This window comes from Macaca mulatta, chromosome 11 (assembly GCF_049350105.2).
Source record: "Macaca mulatta isolate MMU2019108-1 chromosome 11, T2T-MMU8v2.0, whole genome shotgun sequence".
Lineage (NCBI taxonomy): Eukaryota > Metazoa > Chordata > Mammalia > Primates > Cercopithecidae > Macaca > Macaca mulatta.
In genome coordinates this window covers 129,253,820-129,261,039 of record NC_133416.1, presented here as the reverse complement: position 1 = coordinate 129,261,039, position 7,220 = coordinate 129,253,820, and positions in this window count along the sequence as shown.

The window sequence follows — 7,220 nt, the reverse complement described above, 5'->3', positions numbered from 1 at the left end:
GGCTTGGGGTGGGGCTTGGCGGCGGAGCTGGGTCGCCGGAAGCCGCGCCCTGCCGGAACACGTGCGCCTGTGGTGACCCGGCAGGAGTAGCGTCGGCAGCGATGGATCCCCACGTAGGTGCATACAAACGCTAGGGGATGATCTCGCGTCAGCTGACTCATTTTCTTTCCTCATTCGTGCAACAGACATTTATTGAGCGCCTACTGTATGGATGGATACTGTACGCCAGAGAACCGCCGCGTGGCGCTCCAATTCAGTTCTTCACATCCACACAGCCGTGGAGGATTTACAAAATACATTAAGATTCCTTATCCCTCACTTTACAGATCCGATATGCCTGAGTACAAACCCCGTATCTTGCCACCAAACGGCAATCTGTGTGACCCTAAGTCACTACTTGCTTCTCTGAGCCTCAGTTTCCTCATCTGTAAAATGGGGCAGTAATTGATAGCAGCTCTCATAGAGCTGTCCTGCTAACAAATATTCATGGAATGCTTCCACATACTGTTGAAGGTGCTGGATGTTCCTGTTAAGGCCTCTATAAATTGTAGTGATAATAATAACGGTAACAGTGTTTATTTATTGATACTTATAATGTGCCAGACGGTGTTCTAAGTGCCTGACATATATTAATTCAACAACATCATGAAGCTAGATTATTACCTCCCAGTTTGACAGCTGAGAAAACCGTCTCAATAACCGATTTACCCAACTAGCAAAATGTGAGGCCAAAATTCCAACCCAGCGTAACTAAATGATCAACTTTGATATCTGACCATGTGCCTCTAATATTCTGTCTGGACTGTAATCCCAGCACTTTGGGAGGCCGAGACGGGCGGATCACGAGGTCAGGAGATCGAAACCATCCTGGCTAACACGGTGAAACCCCGTCTCTATTAAGAAATACAAAAAACTAGCCGGGCGAGGTGGCGGGCGCCTGTAGTCCCAGCTACTCGGGAGGCTGAGGCCGGAGAATGGCGTGAACCCGGGAGGCGGAGCTTGCAGTGAGCTGAGATCCGGCCACTGCACTCCAGCCTGGGCGACAGAGCGAGACTCCGTCTCAAAAAAAAAAAAAAAAAAAAAAAAAAAAAAAAAAATATATATATATATATATATATATATATATATATATATATATTCTGTCTGGAAAAGGGCTTAACGGTCATCTGTGTAGTATTCAAACATGTTTGCCCTGAATTTAATCATTGGAAAACAGACGTATCCAAAAGAAGGGACATACTTCAAAACAACTGGCCTGAAAACTTCAAAAAAAGTCAATGTTGTGAAATACACATGGGGAATGAGGGGTGGGGGAAGGGAAAGGAGGCGGATATGCAATTACCTAGATTTAAGAACACTGAAGATATGCATCAACTAAATGTAATGGGCTGGGTATGGTGGCTCATGCCTGTAATCCCAGCACTTTGGGAGGTGGGAGTTCAAGACCAGCCTCACCAACATGGTGAAACCCTGTCTCTACCAAAAATATAAAAAACTAGCCGGGTGTGGTGGCACACAGCTGTAATCCCAGGCATTCAGGAGACTGAGAAGGTCTTGAACCCCTGGCCTCAAGTGACCCAGCCCAGCTCGGCCTTCCAAAGTGCTGGGATTGCAGGACTGAGCCACCACGCCCCTCAGAAATAAACTAACATTTCTAACATTGTCGAGAGAGAGAGATACAGGTGCAGTGGCTCATGCCTTGTAGTCCCATTACTCTGGGAGATCAAAGCAGGAGGATCCCTTAGGTCCAGGAGTTTGAGACCAGCCTGGGCAACATATCAAGATCTCCATCTCTACAAAAAAAAAAAAAAAAAAAATTATTCAGGAGATGATCAGGTGTGGTGGTTCACACCTGTAATCCCAGCACTTTGGGAGGCTGAGGTGGGCGGATCACTTGAGGTCAGGAGTTCAAGACCAGCCTGGCCAACATGGTGAAACACCGTCTCTACTAAAAATACAAAAATTACCAAGGCACAGTGCCACACACTTGTAATCCCAGCTACCTGGGAGGCTGACGCAGGATAATCGTTTGAACCTCAGAGGCGGAGGTTGTAGTGAACCAAGATCGTGCCACTGCACTCCAGCCTGGACCATATAGTGAGACTCCGTCTCAAAAAAAAGAAAGAGATAGATATATATTTGTAGACAAGAGATAGATAAGGTAAATATGGCAAAATGTAAATAATTGGTGACTCTGTAAATTATTTGTAAATTATTTACATGTACAAAATGTAAATAATTGGTGAAACATATATAAATGTTCTTTATAATGTTTTTGGAACTTTTCTGTGAGTTTAAAACCACTTCAAAATAAAATTTTAAGGCAACCTTTAAACAGAAAGAAGAAAAAAAGAGAAAAAGTAGAACTGATTACATTAGGCTTCATATAACTGTTTGATATTATCTCTTTTTTTTTTTTTTTTTTTTTTGAGAAGGGGTTTCGCTCTTGTTGCCTGGGGCTGGAATGCAATGGCGTGATCTTGGGTCACTGCAACCTCCTCTTTCTAGGTTCAAGCAATTCTCCTGCCTCAGCCTCCCGAGTAGCTGGGATTACAGGAGCCTGCCACCACGCCCAGCTAATTTTTGTATTTTTAGTAGAGACGGGGTTTTACCATGTTAGCCAGGCTAGTCTCCAACTCCTGACCTCAGGTGATCCACCCCCCTCAGCCTCCCAAAGTGCTGGAATTACAGGAGTGAGCCACTGCGCCCGGCCAAAATAAACTAACATTTCTAACATTGTCAAAAGAGAGAGAGAGAGAGATACAGGTGCAGTGGATCACGCCTGCAGTCCCATATCTCTGGGAGATCAAGGCAGGAGGATCCCTTGAGTCCAGGAGTTTAAGACCAGCCTGGGCAATATAGCAAGACTTATGTCTCTACAATAAATAAATAAATAAATAAAAATAAAATAAAATAAAAATTAATTAGCAGAGGACCAGGCATGATGGTTCACACCTGTAATCCCGGCATTTTGGGAGGCTGAAGTGGGTGGATCACTTGAGATCAGGAGTTTGAGACCAGCCTGGCCAACATGGTAAAACCCCATCTCCAGTAAAACTACAAAAATTAGCCGGGCACAGCAGCACACACCTGTAATCCCAGCTACTTGGGAGTCTGAGGCTGGAGAATTGCTGGAACCCAGGAGGCAGAGGTTGCAGTGAACCACGATCATGCCACTGCACTCCAGCCTGGGCCACAGAGGGAAACTCCGTTTCAAAAAAAAAAAAAAGAGAGAGAGGAAGAGAGAAACGATGACTATATGCAATACATGGATCCTTACTTGAATTATTTAATGAGAAACAGCAGCTTTAAAAGACTTATTGGGCCAATTGGTGAAATCTAAATGTGAACTTTATATTAAATTGTAGTATATCAGTGTTAAATTTCCTCAGTCAGATAATGATGTTGCAATTATATGAGAATATCTTTTTATTGGAAGGAGATAAATGCTCAAATATTTAGATGTGTAGTGTCATGATTTCAGCTACTAACTTGCAAGTGGTTCAAAGAAAATGATACAAGGGGAGAAAGAGGCAAAATGTAACAATTAGCAAATCCACATGAAGAGTATATGCATGTTCAAGGAAACTGTTTTGTAGGCAGCTCATGCCTATAATCCTAGCACTTTGGGAGACAGAAGCGGGAGGATCCCCTGATCCTAGGAATTTGAGACCAGCCTGAGCAACATGGCAAGACCCAGTCTCTATCAAAAAAAAAAAAAAAAAAGAAAAGGAAAAGTTGGTGGTGTAGGGGAACTATCTTGCAGTTCTTCTGAGGTCTGAAATTTTTCCAAATAAAAAGGGTGAGAAGATTCTTACCCATGTGGCCTGAAAAGAGAGCTGTTGTTAGATTACTACATTATGAGCTTGTCAATATTGCTGTCATTATAATAAACCTCTATCTTTTGACTGCCTTCATAGCTCCGAAATCCACCCATCACCTCCACGTCTACTCCTGCCCCGCCACCTCTTTCTCCTGATTGTGGCAGTCTTTGAACTGTCTCAGGTTGTCCACTTTAACTCAGTCTCCAAAGCAGCCAGAATAACCTTCCAAAGGGTGACATTGGCACTCTACTGCTTAATGGCTTCAGTGCCCTTCTCTTGGCCTTTAAGACTCTTCTGATCTCTGCTTGCCTTTAGATCACCTCCCATCCCTGTACCCCACCACACACACACATACACACACACACACACACACACACACACACACACAACTTATGCTGCAGCCATGCTGAACTTCTAGCAGTTTCTGGAACGTTTTTTGCTCAGTCTCTCTTAGCACTGGGTCTTAGCACCTGCTCTTCCCGTCCTGGAACACCATCTCAGGCCAGGCTGACTTGAACCTCTCCTTCAAGATCCAGCTCAAGGCTGGGTGAGGTGGCTCCCACCTGTAATCCCAGAACTTTGGGAGGCCGAGGCGGGTGGATCGCTTGAAGTCAGGAGTTCGAGACCAGCCTGGCCAACATGGTGAAACCCCATCTCTACTAAAATAGATTAGTTGGGCTTGGTGGCTGGTGCCTGTAATCCCAGCTACTCAGGAGGCTGAGGCAGAAGAACCCAGGAGGCGGAGGTTGCAGTGAGCTGAGATTACACCACTGCACTCCAGCCTGGGCAACAGAGCAAGACTCCCTCTCAAAAACAAAAAGAAAAAGATCCCTCTCAAAAACAAAAAGAACGGCCGGGCGCGGTGGCTCAAGCCTGTAATCCCAGCACTTTGGGAGGCCAAGACGGGCGGATCACAAGGTCAGGAGATCGAGACCATCCTGGCTAACACAGTGAAACTCTGTCTCTACTAAAACATACAAAAAACTAGCCGGGCAAGGTGGCGGGCGCCTGTAGTTCCAGCTACTCGGGAGGCTGAGGCAGGAGAATGGCATAAACCCAGGAGGCGGAGCTTGCAGTGAGCTCAGATCGCGCCACTGCACTCCAGAGGGAAACTCCGTCTCAAATAAATAAATAAATAAATAAACAAATAAACTGGGTATGGTGGTGGCACGGCTATAATCCCAGCTACTTGGGAGGCTGAGGTATGAGAATTGCTTGAACCTGGGAGGCAGAGGTTACAGTGAGCCAAGATCAGACCACTGCACTCCAGCCTGGGCAACAGGGCAAGACTCTGTCTCAAAAAAAAAAAAAGAAAGAAAAGAAAAAAAAGAATTTTAAATTAGTTGCTGAATCAGTTGTCCAGGGGCCATCACAGAACAGCTGGTCCACTCAGAAGGATGTTTGAGGGGCGTTTACTAAAGGGGCTACTTACAAAGTCATGGGAGCAGATAAGGATAATGAAGCCACCTGGGACTGGCGAGCGTGGGGTCTCTTACCCCACCCCTTAAGCCTAAAGGGGCAAGAGAAGGGAGGGTTTGGAAACCTAGAGAGCGTTGTAGCCACCCAACAGGAGTGTGGCCTTCAGTACAGGGACACAGCTGCTGCTAAAACAGCTGCTAAAACAACGTCTGGCAGGGAGGAAGCCAAGAAACCCCCACTTGTCTCTCCTCTCCTCTCCTGCCAGAGTCTCAGGTTGGCTGAAGGTGATAAGGCTTGGGGCACCGAGAAGGGCAGGGAGGGAAGAGATTCGGAGGGGCTAAAGGAATGTCCACCGCAGTTGCCAGTAATTAAGCATTTGGAAAAGTAAGATGCAGAGACCCACATAGTAAATCATCCTATTTTTATTCAATAAAGTCAACTCCCCTATAGAAAGGAAAAAGGGAAGCAGTTATACCTCTGAGGCTGTTAATATTTAGTACCTGGGCAGAACGTGGGGCAGAGCAGAAAGTAGTTTTTAAAAATAAGATACTGGGTTGTGCGCGGTGGCTCACACCTGTAATCCCAACACTGGGAGGCCAAGGTGGGCGGATTGCCTGAGGTCAGGAGTTCAAGACCAGCCTGGCCAACATGGTGAAATCCTGTCTCTATTAAAAATACAAAAAATTAGCCAGGCGTGGTGGCACACACTTGTAGTCCCAGCTACTTGGGAGGCTGAGGTGGGGCGATTGCTTGAGCCTGGGAGGCGGTGGTTGCAGTGAGTTGAGATCACACCACTGCACTCCAGCCTGGGTGACAGATTGAGACCCTGTCTCGAAAATAATAACAATAATAATTGTTGGCATGGTGGCTCATGTCTGTAATCCTAGCACATTGGGAGGCCAATGCAGGAGAATCGCTTGAGGCCAGAAGTTTGAGACCAGCCTGGGCAACATGACAAGACTCTATCTCTACAAAACATAAAATAGTAATAAGATACTTATTAATATCAATTCAGAGTAATTTAATAAAGCAATTGTTAAAGAGCATGAAAATCTACATTCAAATGAGCTAGATCACCATCCATGCTGTTTCTAATGGGAAGACCTTGGTAGTGCTTGATTCTAGGAGCTGGTTAAAGAAATCAGGGTACAGGCCGGGCACGGTGGCTCACGCCTATAATCCCAGCACTTTGGAAGGCCGAGGCGGGTGGATCAGCAGGTCAGGAGTTCAAGACCAGCCTGGCCAAGATGGTGAAACCTCATCTCTACTAAAAATACAAAAATTAGCCGGGTGTGGTAGCGGGCGCATGTAATCCCAGGGAAGCTGAGTCAGGAGAATCTCTTGAACCTGGGAGGCAGAGGTTGCAATGAGCCGAGATCATGCCACTGTACCCTAGTCTGGGCGACAGAGCAAGACTCCGTCTGAAAAAAAAAAAAGAAAGAAAAAAAAAAGAAAAGAAATCATAGTACAGACTTTCTTTTTTTTTTTTTTTTCTTTTTTTCATTTTGATACAGGGTCTCGGTCTGTCACCCAGGCTCGAGTGTAGTGGTATAGTCATGGCTCACTGCAGCCTCAACCTCCCAGGCTCAAGCAATCCCCCCACCTCAGCCTCCCCAATAGCTGGGACCATAGATGCACACCACCACACCCAGCTAATTTTTAAATTTTTGTGGAGATCTGTTCTTGCCATATTGTCCAAGCTGGTCTCAAATTCCTGGGCTCAAGTGATCCACCCACCTCTGCCTTCCAAAGTGCTGGGATTACAGGTATGAGCCACTGCACCTGGCACCACCCAGATAGCCTTTCAATGAAACACACACATATACACACACAGGTGAACATGTGTATTTATTGCTATGACAAAAGTATTTACAGGCCGGGTGCAGTGGCTCATGCCTGTAATCCCAGCACTTTGGGAGGCCGAGGCGGGCGGATCATGAGGCCAGGCGATAGAAACCATCCTCGCTAACACGGTGA